The following is a 13,283-nucleotide window of genomic DNA, read 5'->3' as shown; positions in this document are numbered from 1 at the left end:
GGGGAGAAGAATAGATGAACTCAGTGAGAATGTCAACAAAGAAATGGAAGATATAAAAAAGAACCAATCAGAAATGAAGAATACAATACTGGAAATGAAAAATTCACTAGAGGGACTTAAAAGCAGAGTAAACGGTACAGAAGAACGGATCTGTGAGCTGGATGAAAGACTAGAAGAAATTACCCAAGGTGAAGAGGTAAAAGAGAAAAGAATTAAAAAGAGTGAGGACAGTCTAAGGGACCTCTGGGACAACATGAAGCACACTAACATCTGTGTTATAGCTGTCCCAGAAGGAGAAGAGCGAGACAAAGGGGGAGAGAATCTATTTGAAGAAATAATAGATGAAAACTTCCCTAACCTAAGGAAGGAAACAGACATCCAGGTACAGGAAGCACAAAGAGCCCCAAACAAGATAAACCCAAAGAGGCCCACACCAAGACACATCATAATCAAAATGTCCAGAATTAAAGATAAAGAGAGAATCCTAAAAGCCACAAGAGAATGTCTAGTTATATACAAAGGAAACCCCATAACTCTATCAGCTGACTTCTCAGCAGAGACCTTACAGGCTAGAAGAGAGTGGCATGATATATTTAAAGTGCTAAAAGGAAAAAACTTACAGCCAAGAATACGCTACCCAGCAAGGTTATCATTCAAATTGGAAGGAGAGATCAAAAATTTCCCAGACAAGCAAAAATTAAAGGAGTTTGTCACTAAGGAACCAGTGCTACAAGAAATGTTAAAGGGACTGATTTAAGGGGAAAAGGAAAATTTATCTATTTCCATGATAAGAGGGTAATGGATACAAATGCACAAAAAAGAGGTTAGATATGATATCAAAAACATAAAATGAGGAGGAGGGGAGTTAAAGAGTAGAGCTTTCAGAGAGAGGTCAAACTAAAGAGACCATCAATTCTGTATAGAAGGAGAAAGGAACAGAGAAGGACTACTAAAACACTGAGAAAAAGAAAACTTAAAAAATGACAGTAAGTACATACTTATCAATAGCTACTTTAAAAGTCAATGGACTAAATGCTCCAATTAAAAGGCATAGAGTGGCTGATTGGATAAAACAACAAGACCCATATATATGCTGCATACAAGAAACACACTTCAGACCTAAAGACACTCACAAACTGAAAGTGAAGGGATGGAAAAAGATACTCCATGCAAATGGCAGTGAAAAGAAAGCTGGGGTAGCAGTACTCATATCAGACAAAATAGACTTTAAAACAAAAACAGTAAAAAGAGACAAAGAAGGGCATTACATAATGATCAAGGGAACAATCCAACAAGAGGATATAACACTTGTAAATATCTATGCACCCAATGTAGGTGCACCTAAATATATAAGGCAATTATTAACAGACATAAAAACAGAAATAGACAGTAACACAATAATAGTAGGGGACATTAACACTCCACTTACACCAACGGATAGATCATCCAAACAGAAGATCAATAAGGAAACATTGGCCTTAAGTGACACACTAGAACAGCTGGACCTAGTAGATATATACCGAGCATTCCATCCAAAAACCGAAGAATACACGTTCTTTTCAAATGCACATGGAACATTCTCCAGGATTGATCATGTGTTAGGCCACAAAACAAGTCTCCATAAATTTAAGAAGATTGAAATAATACCAAGCATCTTTTCTGACCACAATGGTATGAAACTAGAAATCAACTATAGGAAGACAATCAGAAAAGCCTCAAATACGTGGAGATTAAACAAAATGCTACTGAACAACGACTGGGTCAACAAAGAAATCAAAGGAGAAATCAAAAAATACCTGGAGACAAATGAAAATGCAAATACGACATGCCAGAATCTATGGGATACAGCAAAAGTGATTCTAAGAGGGAAGTTTATAGCAATACAGGCCTATCTCAACAAACAAGAAGAATCTCAAATAAACAATCTAACAATGCACCTAAAGGAACTGAAAAAGAAGAACAAACAAAGCCCGAAATCAGTAGAAGAAGGGAAATAATAAAAATCAGAGCAGAAATAAATGAAATAGAGACTAAAAAACAATAGAAAAAATTAATAAACCCAAGAGCTGGTTCTTTGAAAAGATAAACAAAATTGACAAACCTTTAGCTAGACTCACCAAAAAAAAAAAGAGAGAAGTCACAAATAAGTAAAATCAGAAATGAAAGAGGAGAAATTACAACAGACAAAAGATTATAACAGAATACTATGAAAAGCTAAACGCCAACAAATTCGACAATCTGGAAGAAATGGAGAAATTCTTAGAATCATACAACCTTCCAAAACTGGATCAAGAAGAAGTAGAGAATTTGAATAGACCAATCACCAGTAAGAAGATTGAAACAGTAATCGAAAACCTCCCCCAAATAAAAGTCCAGGACCAGACGGCTTTCTGGTGAATTCTACCAAACATTCAAAGAAGACTTAATACCTACCCTTCTCAAACTCTTCCAAAAAATTGGGGAGAGGAGGAAGCTCCCTAACTCATTCTACGAAGCTGACATTACCCTGATACCAAAACCAGACAAGGACAACACAAAAAAAGAAAATTAAAGGCCAACATCACTGATGAATCTCAATGCAAAAATCCTGAACAAAATACTAGCAAACTGCATACAACAATACGTTAAAAAGATTATACACCATTATCAAGTGGGATTTATTCCAGGTATACAGGGATGGTTCAACATTTGCAAATCAATTAACGTAATACACCACATTAATAAAATGAAGAATAAAAATCACATGATCATCTCAATAGATGCAGAGAAAGCATTTGACAAGATACAGCATCCATTTATGATAAAAACTCTGAATAAAATGGGGATAGAAGGAAAGTACCTCAACACAATAAAGCCCATATATGACAAACCCACAGCTAATATCATCCTCAATGGTGAAAAACTGAAAGCTATCCCTCTAAGAACAGGAACCAGACAAAGATACCCACTCTCACCACTCCTATTTAACATAGTACTGGAAGTCCTAGCCAGAGCAATCAGGCAAGAAAAAGAAATAAAATGGATCTAAATTGGAAAGGAAGAAGTGAAACTGTCACTATTTGCAGATGACATGATTTTATGTATAGAAAACCCTAAAGAATCCACCAGAAAACTTTTAGAAGTAATAAATGAATATGGTAAAGTTGCAGGACACAATATCAACATACAAAAATCAGTTGCATTTCTATACACTAACAACGAAGTAGCAGAAAGAGAAATTAAGAATACCATCCCATTTACAATTGCAACAAAAAGAATAAAATACCTAGAAATAAACTTAACCAAAGAAGTGAAAGATCTGTACACCGAAAACTACAAAACATTTCTGAAAGAAATTGAAGAAGGCACAAAGAAATGGAAAGATATTCCATGCTCTTGGATTGGAAGAATTAGCATAGTTAAGATGTCCATACTTCCTAAAGTAATCTATAGATTCAATGCAATCTCTATCAAAGTTCCAACAACATTTTTCATAGAAATAGAACAAAGAATCCTAAAATTTATATGGAACAACAAAAGACCCCGAATAGCTAAAGGAATCCTGAGAAAAAAGAACAAAGCTGGAGATATCACACTCCCTGATTTCAAAACATACTACAAAGCTATAGTAAGCAAAACAGCATGGTACTGGCACAAAAACAGACATACAGATCAATGGAATAGAATTGAAAGCCCAGAAATAAACCCACACATCTACGGACAGCTAATCGTTGACAAAGGAGTCAAGAACATACAATGGAGAAAAGAAAGTCTCTTCAACAAATGGTGTTGGGAAAACCAGACACCCACATGCAAAAAAATGAAAGTAGACCATTACCTTACACCATACACAAAAATTAACCTAAAATGGATTAAAGACTTGAATGTAAGACCTGAAACTATGAAACTTCTAGAAGAAAACATAGGCAGTACGCTCTTTGACATTGGTCTTAGCAACATATTTTCAAGCACCATGTCTGACTGTGCAAGAGAAACAATAGAAAAAATAAACAAATGGGACTACATCAAACTAAAAAGCTTTTGCACAGCAAAGGAAACCATCAACAAAACAAAAAGACAACCTAACAATCGGGAGAAGATATTTGCAAACCATACATCTGATAAGGAGTAATCTCCAAAATATATAAAGAACTCATGCATCTCAACAACAAAAAAACTACCAACCCAATTAAAAAATGGGCAAAAGACCTGAACAGACATTTCTCCAAAGAAGATATACAGATGGCCAACAGACACATGAAAAGATGTTCAAAATCATTAACTATCAGGGAAATGCAAATCAAAACTACAATGAGATATCACCTCACGCCCGTCAGAATGGCTATAATTAACAAGACAGGAAACAACGTGTTGGTGAAGATGTGGAGAGAAGGGAACTCTCTTACACTGCTGGTGGGAGTGCAAACTGGTGCAGCCACTATGGAAAACTGTATGGAGATTCCTCAAAACATCAAGGTTAGACCTACCATATGATCCAGCTATTCCACTGCTGGGTATTTATCCAAAGAACTTGAAAACACCACTGCGTAAAGATACATGCACCCCTGTGTTCATTGCAGCGTTATTCACAATAGCCAAGACTTGGAAGCAACCTAAGTGCCCATCAAGGGATGAATGGATAAAGAAGATGTGGTAAATATACACAGTGGAATACTACTCAGCCATAAGAAACGATGAAATCCAGCCATTTGTGACAACATGGATGGACATTGAGGGTATTATGCAAAGTGAAATAAGTCAGAGGGAGAAGGTCAAATACCGTGTGATCTCACTCATTAGGTAGTAGATAATAACAACAACAACAAACAAACACATAGACAGAGATTGGATTGGTGGTTACCAGAGGGGAAGGGGGGAGGGAGGAGGACGAAATGGATAATTCGGCACAAGTGTGTCGTGATGTGTTGTAATTAGTATTTGGGTGGTGAACATGATGTAATCCGTGTAGAAATAGAAGTATAATGATGTACACCTGAAATTTATGCAATGTTATAAACCAATGTTACTGCAATAAACAAAAAATTAAAAAAAAAAGGACACTCTCCACTAATCTTACAGTCTTGGGGTTCATATAGGAATGGTAAGTTTGTGCTTCAAGCACTTTCTATACTTCTCTACTCAGAGGCTCATAGAAACTTAAATTTGGAAATATCACTTACTCCTGTGTGTTTTGCAATGGTGCAGTTTATGTCAAAAGATGTTCCATGGAAAAATGCATTCCAGGGTCAAGCAAGTTTGGGGAACACTGAGTGAAACCCTTACCAGATTTCTTTAGTGTGAGACTTCTCAGCCTTTATGTGCTAACGTGCATTGTGCCTCTTTGATTGGCTTACAACAGGCACAATATTCCAAATATTTTGGCCACACAATGTTTGTAAAAAATGTTTCTTGGAGCATTTTTGTGGATTTAGCATTTGCTGAAATCCATGTTGGAAAGTAGCACAATGGCCCCATGCTCCTGTTGTATAGACCAGGAAGCTCAGACCGGGGATTCAATGACCTGCTGAACGGCGTGGAGACAGCTAATAGCTGCTGGGACTAGAACCTAAGTTTTTAGTCAGCCCGGCTAATGTCCTTTCCACCGTGGCCTGCTATTCTGTCTTTTCCTCTCCTTTTACCTGTAGCCCTTTATGCTTTCCACGGCCATTTAGACCATTTTGGGATAGTAAGAGTGGGCCCTCTCAGTTCCTAGTGTTCTGACTGTAGCTTTTTCCTCCAACACTCCCATAGTCAGCATTTCAGCCATTCCAGGTAGCACCTCCATTCCTGGGTCCTTGACCTGTCCTGGTATAGACCTTGAACTTTATTGTGAGTACGGATCCCTTGTCGCTCCTTCAGCTCCAAGTCCTGCCTTCCCAATTAGTTCCATCAGGAAGGCTATACTAAGTCAAAGTCACTATTGTATAATGTGTTTGTACTTTGGGGTTAGCGATATTTGTGTTTACTCCGAGCTCTATTTTTCTTAGCAGATTTTATCTGGCTGCAAGTAGGGGCCTCCTCTTATCTCACCCCTACTTTCTGCTCCAGTTCCGTTAGGATTCACATCAGTATTTTTCTTTTTCTTTTTTTTTTGCTGAGGAAGATTTGCCTCAAGCTAACATCTGTTGCCAATCTTCTTCTTTTGTTTTGTTTGAGGAAGATTTGCCCTGAGCTGACATCTGTGCTAATTTTCCTCTATTTTGTGTGTTGGACCCTGCCAGAGCATGGCTTATGAATGGTGTAGGTCCATGCCATAGATCAGAACCTGTGAGCCTGGGCTGCCAATGCGGAGCATGCCGAACTTAACCACTATGCCCCAGGCCGGCCCCTTACATTGGTATTTTGAACTCTTCAGGCTGTCACAATATGTTATTAATTTATGTGGCATCCAGCTGTAATAAATACCTGTCTGTGACTATTAATAAGTATAAGAAAAGAAAGTTGGTGATAAAAATTTTGTTAATGCCCAGAAGAAATTTTGGATCACTTTCTTTACCCAGTGTCTATCTACTTGATTAAAAATATTATGAGGCACTGGCTGAGACATCAACCAGCTGACTGTACAATATTTTTTAGCAATTTCACATTACTTTTGTTATTTCCTTAGCTGATGAATTGTTTTTGTGGCATTTTATAAGAGAAACTATATATAGAATGAATTTTTGTTCATTTGTATTTGTTTGCTGGCTTTTTCTTTCCTCAGTAGTTATTGAGATTCTATCTTCCCTAATTCCTAGTTTTAAAATGTTTAGGGTAAAAAAGCTAATATATAGATAGAACTACCAATTATTTTATTTAAACTATTTGCTTAAAAAATGAAACTAAATTTATCTTCAGTGTGAGATGAAATTTCTCCTTCAATGTTTCTGCTAGACATATTATCTGATGAAGAAAAATGAATGAATGAAGAAAAAAATTCTGTCTTTATCAGAAAGTGTTGCCCTCCCACCCTCCAAGCAAGAATAAAAACTAGGCCTTAAATCCCCACAAATGGATAAAGAAATAAAAAAAAATGATTCCCGTATAGCCTGACTTTTTATATAATCCTTTACTTCCCTTTGGAGGAAGGTCCTGTTCATTGGCTAGTCCCAACAAGAGACACATTTAATTGCTAATTCTTTGTTTTTGCTTTTTTTAGTGTTATATTTATGATTACAAAAGCTTGTTTAAGGCATTAAGGCTAAAAAAATGTGGTCAAATGCACAAGAAGTCTTAAGGAACTTTAATAGGCTATCAAAAAACAGTGAAGATTTATTTAATGTCTCCCTTCCAGGAGGATATATTGTTGGTTCAGCTGCAACTTCTTAACTTCATCATATTTTATATACTTTGGCCATCATAGATTGCCACAAGGCCTGTTGCGTGGTGTGATTTAAAATGTGTTCTGATTAAGTATACAGAAGTGATCCTGTTCCCCAATGGAGGAAGGAGAGGAACATCATAAATATACATTGTTTAAGTGTAAATTCTACTTCGCACTCATAGGTTATATTGTACTTGCATGTTTTATGCTCTGTTGGTACTTAAAAAAAAAATCATTTCATTTGGGGGCATTTCCAGGGATCAACTCAAGAGCCAGGCAGCAAGGACCTACTTAGAATTCCCTCCATAGAATTTGTAATAAGGGCAGAATAAGGCTAGCAGAGGAAGTAAATATATAGAACAAAACTCTCCCATCTACTTACATATAATGGGCACAAATCTCAGTCTACCAGCTCAAATGGGCAAAGGTATTCATCTTTTTATTTCCTTATGTTAAGGCTCCCAATTTGCCTGACAGGTAGAAATTACATCTTGGTCACTTTTTGGATTCTTTCCTGTTTTCAGGGAGGTCCCAGAATCTGGGAGATTAAGGGAGGCTAAGAAAATGAGTAAAAGGCTTCTCATCTCAGGCTCCCATGTTCTCATTGATATCCTTATGGTCAAACCACCAAGGGTCCTTGATATCTGGTTACTCTTTACTTCTATGCTGTGTGTGGGGCTCAGGCATTTCTGCTGAGCCTGGGATCCTGAATTGGGAAATTGAGGTAAGTACTATTTCTCCATGTTGACTAGAGAATTGCATGTACCCAGTAGAACAGCTCATGTGATGTAAACAGTAAAATAAACAAAGACTGAACAATAAATAAAAAGCAGGCCCAGAACCTGTCTAGTGAAGGCAAATGTAGAGGGCAGTGAAATGAAGACACGTTTTTTTTTTGTGTGTGTGAGCAATAGTTGCTTAAAAAGTGCTGTTTTCTAATTGGTTCCATAGCTAGAGAATCCAAAGGTCCTTTTGGCTCTTGCATAGATTTCAATTCACATCCACAGCCCTAATCCTAAAACTCCTGGGACCAGATGCTTTTGGACTTTTTTAGTTACTACAAAGATAATACAGTGTATATACCTTATACTATACAACACCCTCCATGTGATACTATATGACACCCTCCATATGACCAAGGGCAGCACTTTTTAGCAAACAGTATTTCTTAAGCAAATATAAAGCATGAACATTTTCACTGAGTAAAATCAATAAAGATGATAAGTAGTGTCACATCCATTCAGGTCAGGTTTTGTTGTCATATAAATTGAAATCAGGTCAGATTTTGTGGCCAAATAGTTGTAAAAAATTGTCAGTGTTCAGGGCTTTTGTATTTTGGAATTGCACATAGGGATTGTGGATCTTAAGTGAGAATCAAAAGTTATTCTTAACTGGGCAAGTAGAGAATGATGTATTCTCTATGTATGACCTGGTCTACACCTGTTGGTTATCTGGTATGAATGTCATCTTTCTTTTTCATGCTGTAGTATTAGTTGTAGCAGAAAAAACATTTTTTTGATATTATGTCAATTAAATGACATTACAAAACTGTAAAACAAAACCTAGAGGCCTTAGTCTTTCTTGTTCTAGTTGTTCAACAATGAACGAGGACCAACTGTGTTTCAGGAACTGATCTGAGTGTCAAGGATGCAAAGTCCAGGAAGACAGTCTGTGCCTTCACAGTGTTCCCCATATGGTAGGAGAGAGATAGGAGTGAGTGGATAGTGATAGACAGTGTGGAAAACTCTAAGTTAGGAGGAAGCACAGGATACTATGAGAATGGAAAAAGAGTGGCCATCTCAGACAGATGTCAAGGGTGAAAGTGAGTTTGTGTGATTGAAGGAGGCGATGACCCTGAGCTGAGTTTTGGGTGATGTGTAGGCATTACAGGTGAATGGAGGCAAAAAGATGGGGCGGGGGGGTGTTGGGGGAATGTTTCAGACAGATAAGCCACATATGCAAAGACAACATTAGAGAATGTCAGCTTGGGAGAGAGGGGCCCAGCAATGATGGAAGAGAAGGGCCAGATGCCAGATTCTGAAGGACTGCTTTGTCTGATAATCTGGGCTATCTACATCAGCGAATCATCAGTGAAAAGCTTGCTCCAGTGCAAACAGGATGATGGGAGCATCTGTTCATGAGCTACTACTGAGAGCTCTTCTGGTTTGATTAAAGATCTGTTATTCATGCCAGAAACAAGAGATTAGGCACTGCTCCCTTGTAAGCACTGGGAAGGAGAAAGAACCATGGAACACACGTGGGAAGAAGTAGTTGAGGATCAGACTTGGAGAACCAGCTGCTGGTGGCAGTCCAACAACTGCCACTAGTCCTTTTCTAGCGAGAAGAGAAGGCATTAGAGACATAGCTTCTGACAGACCAGTATTCTACCTATGAAAAGATCTTGTTGAGTCAAGGCAAAAATAGACAAATGGGACTACATCAAACTTAAAAACTTTTGCACATCCAAGGAAACAATCAACAGAGGGAAAAGGCAAACTATGGAATGAGAGAAAATATTTGCAAATATCTGATAAGGGGTTCATATCCAGAATACAGAAGGAACTCCTACAACACAACAGCAGCAATAACAGCAACAAACCCAAAAAACTCAATTAAAAAATGGGCAAAGGACTTAAATAGACACTTCTCCAAAGAAGATGTACAAGTGGCCAACAAGCGTAAGAAGAGATTCTCAACACCACTAGTCATAAGAGAAATGCAAATCAAATCCACAATGAGATGCCACTTCACACCCATTAGGATGGCTGCTATCAAAAGAACAGAAAATAGTATGTGTTGACAAGGATGCAGAAAAATTGGAATCCTTGTGCACTGTTGGTGGAAATGTAAAGTGGTGCAGCCACTATGGAAAACAGTGCAGAGGCTCCTCCAAAAATTAAAAATAGAGCTGCCATATGATCCAGCAATCTCACTTCTAGGTGTATACCCAAAAGAATTCAAAATGCATCTTGAAGAGATATTTGCACATTCTCATTCATTGCAGCGTTATTCATAATAGCCAAGAGGTAGAAGCAACCCAGGTGTCCATCAATAGCTGAATGGTTAAAGAAAATGTGGTATATACATACAATGAAATATTATGCAGTCCTAAAAAAGAAGGAAAAAAATCTATCACAGGATTTCCTATCAGGATTCTATCACATCCTACACATGGATAAACCTTAAGGATGTTATGCTAAGTGACATAAGCCAGTCACAAAAAGACAACTGTATGATTCATTCATATGAAGGATCATAGAAACAGAAAGTAGAACAGTGATTGCCAAGGGCTGAGGGAGGAGGGAGAGAAAATTAGTTTTCAATGGGTAGAGAGTTTCTGTTTTGCAAGATGAAAAATTTGTAGAGATCTGTTGCATAACAATGTCAATTTACTTAACACTACTGAACTGTACACTTAAAAATGGTTAAGATGATACATTTAATGTTACGTATTTTTTACCACAATAAAAAAATTGTAAAAAAAAATATCTTGTTGGGTAACAAGATTCTGAAGGTTGTGGAGGCTTCCTCAGGACCAGGAAAGAGGGTGTGCTGGAAAGGGATTGGCAGTTTATGCTGTGGCAAGCTTAAGGGCACAGATGTGTGGATGGCACGTAGAGCAGGCAAAGAGAGCTGGAGGCAGAACAAGTTCTGGGCAATTTTAAATTTTGCAATCCCCTCTACTCCCCCCCTTCTTCTACTCTTTTCCCCTTTCTTTGAGTTGTTGCTGTGTGACTTCCAGCTCTTAGAGCTGATGAATTATGGATGGTGGTCGTTTCCCTGAGCGCAGTGAATTCTTCTTTAATTAGATTGGTTCATAATATTACAGTGCAGACCTGCTGGTAGGACATTTGGCACGGGGGCAGGTATAAATCCCTTAGCAAACTCCCCACACACCATTCCTAGGATGTAACACATACTTTGCCACCACCCAGAGATTGTAGTCTGGCTGTAAGTACCACCCCCTCCCCTCTTCATGCACACACCCTAAGGACTCAGACTTTCGTGGTGCACTTTTTGCCAGTCTCAGAGACAGCTTTATGTTCCAGAAGAAAGTGCAAAATAATCTTGCCTCCATTTTACCTTAGGAAACCAAGTTGTTGAGAAAGAATATCATGTCCTCTTATGCACTCAAATATGTATTCAGGGGTTTCCTAAGACAACTAATGACCTAGTTAACACTTCTAGCTAGTAATGGAGTCAGGAAAACCAACAGAAGAAACCGCATGTAGCTTGGGGAAATGGCAGCTATGGTAGGGGCGATATTTCTTGTAGATATTCAGGCATCTCTTGCCTGTAGTGCGATCTTGGGAGAACTGTGCATTGATTGAAATTGTTTTTCTCTGACCTCTTCTATGTCCTCCTTTCCCCTTGGAAGACCTTCCTCTCAATATCTAGGATGGTTGTGCTGTGGGATGGCTTTCTAGAGCTCTTCATGTTCTTTGTACTTATCCTAACTCTTCACTTTCTTTTTCTTACAGAAGGGGCCTATGGTGGAAGGAAATCTTATAAAGGATTTTCTATCAAAAGGTAGCTTTAAAGTTATAATTCAAACAAGTAAATAATAATACGCCAGGGGCCCATGGCAGGTGAGTCAGAGAAATAATCAGAAGGTAGTGTTCATAGATTCCCACCATACAGCATCTCCCTGCACCCACATTCTCTGTCTTCTCATCTCTCAACATAAGCGAACTATCTATGCTCCTCTCTAAAGCCAGTGTATCCACTCACGCACTGGTCCCCTCATGCACAATCAAGGGCTGCTCCCACAATTCTCTGTATACTATATCATCATTTTTTATCTCTTCCAGGTCATTTTAATCAGCTTATTAACATATTATTATTATTCTTATTAAAAAAATCCTTTTTTGGACCCCCTACTTCACCCCCCTCTCCAACTAGCATCTCATTTCTTTGCTATCTTTAGCAGAAAATCTCCTGGAAAGTCTTGTATCTCCTTGCTGCCTCCAATTCTTTTCTCTCATGCTCTCTTGATTCCAACCAGACCTTTTGCTCTTCACTCCACCACACCTGCTTTTGTCAAGGTCACTAATGACTTCCATTTTGCTAAACGCAGTGACCTGTCAGCACTATGTGACACTAGAAACCCTTTCTTCTCTCTGGATACTACTCTGTCTTGGTTTTGTTCCAAACTCATTGGCTATTCTTTCTCAGTCTCCTTTTAAGGCCTCCCTTCTTCTCTTTGACCTCTGAACATTGGAGTGCTTGAGGTTCAGTTCTTGTACCCTTCTCTTCTCTATCTACAACCATTACTTGGTGATCTCATCCAGTCTCACGGTTTTAAATGCCACCTATGCTTATGACTACCAAAGTTACAGGTCTTGCTCAGCCCTCTCTCCTGAATCTCCAGACTCTGACATCTAACTGCCTACTCGATATCTTCACTTGGATGTCAATTGTATGCTTTAAACTTACGTGCCCAAAGTTGAACTCCTAATTTTCCCCTCAAACCTTCAGCCTTCATCTACCGATTCCCCTCAAACTCTCAGACAGTCTTCCACATCTCAGTTGATGGTATCTTCATCCTTTCATTTACTCAGGCCAAAAACATTGGCATCAAATCTATACCTCTGTTTCCCATGTCCCATATCCAATATCCATCAGGAAATCCTGAAGGCTGTATCTTCAAAATAATATTCAAGATCCAACCACTTTTCACCATCTCCACTGCTACTCTTTTGGTCCAAGCGCTGACATCTCTTATCTTGATTATTCTAATAGATTTCTAACTGGTCTCTCTGCTTCCCACCTTGCTCCTTCATAATCTTTTCTCATTAGAGCAGACAGACTGATCATTATAAAATACAGTTAGCTCATGTCGATGCTTTGTACAAAAGCCTCCAAAGGGTTTCCCATCTTACTCAGAATGAAAGCCAGAGTCCTTATGATGGCAGGGGGCCCTTACAATCTGCCCTCTTCCCCCGTTGTTACTTCTGTGGTTTCCTCTCCTACTGTTTCCCCTCCCCTGACTCTCACTCTG

Source organism: Diceros bicornis, chromosome 38 (genome assembly GCF_020826845.1).
Source record: "Diceros bicornis minor isolate mBicDic1 chromosome 38, mDicBic1.mat.cur, whole genome shotgun sequence".
Lineage (NCBI taxonomy): Eukaryota > Metazoa > Chordata > Mammalia > Perissodactyla > Rhinocerotidae > Diceros > Diceros bicornis.
The sequence above is the reverse complement of the archived record's forward strand: the minus strand, read 5'-3'. Positions refer to the sequence as shown.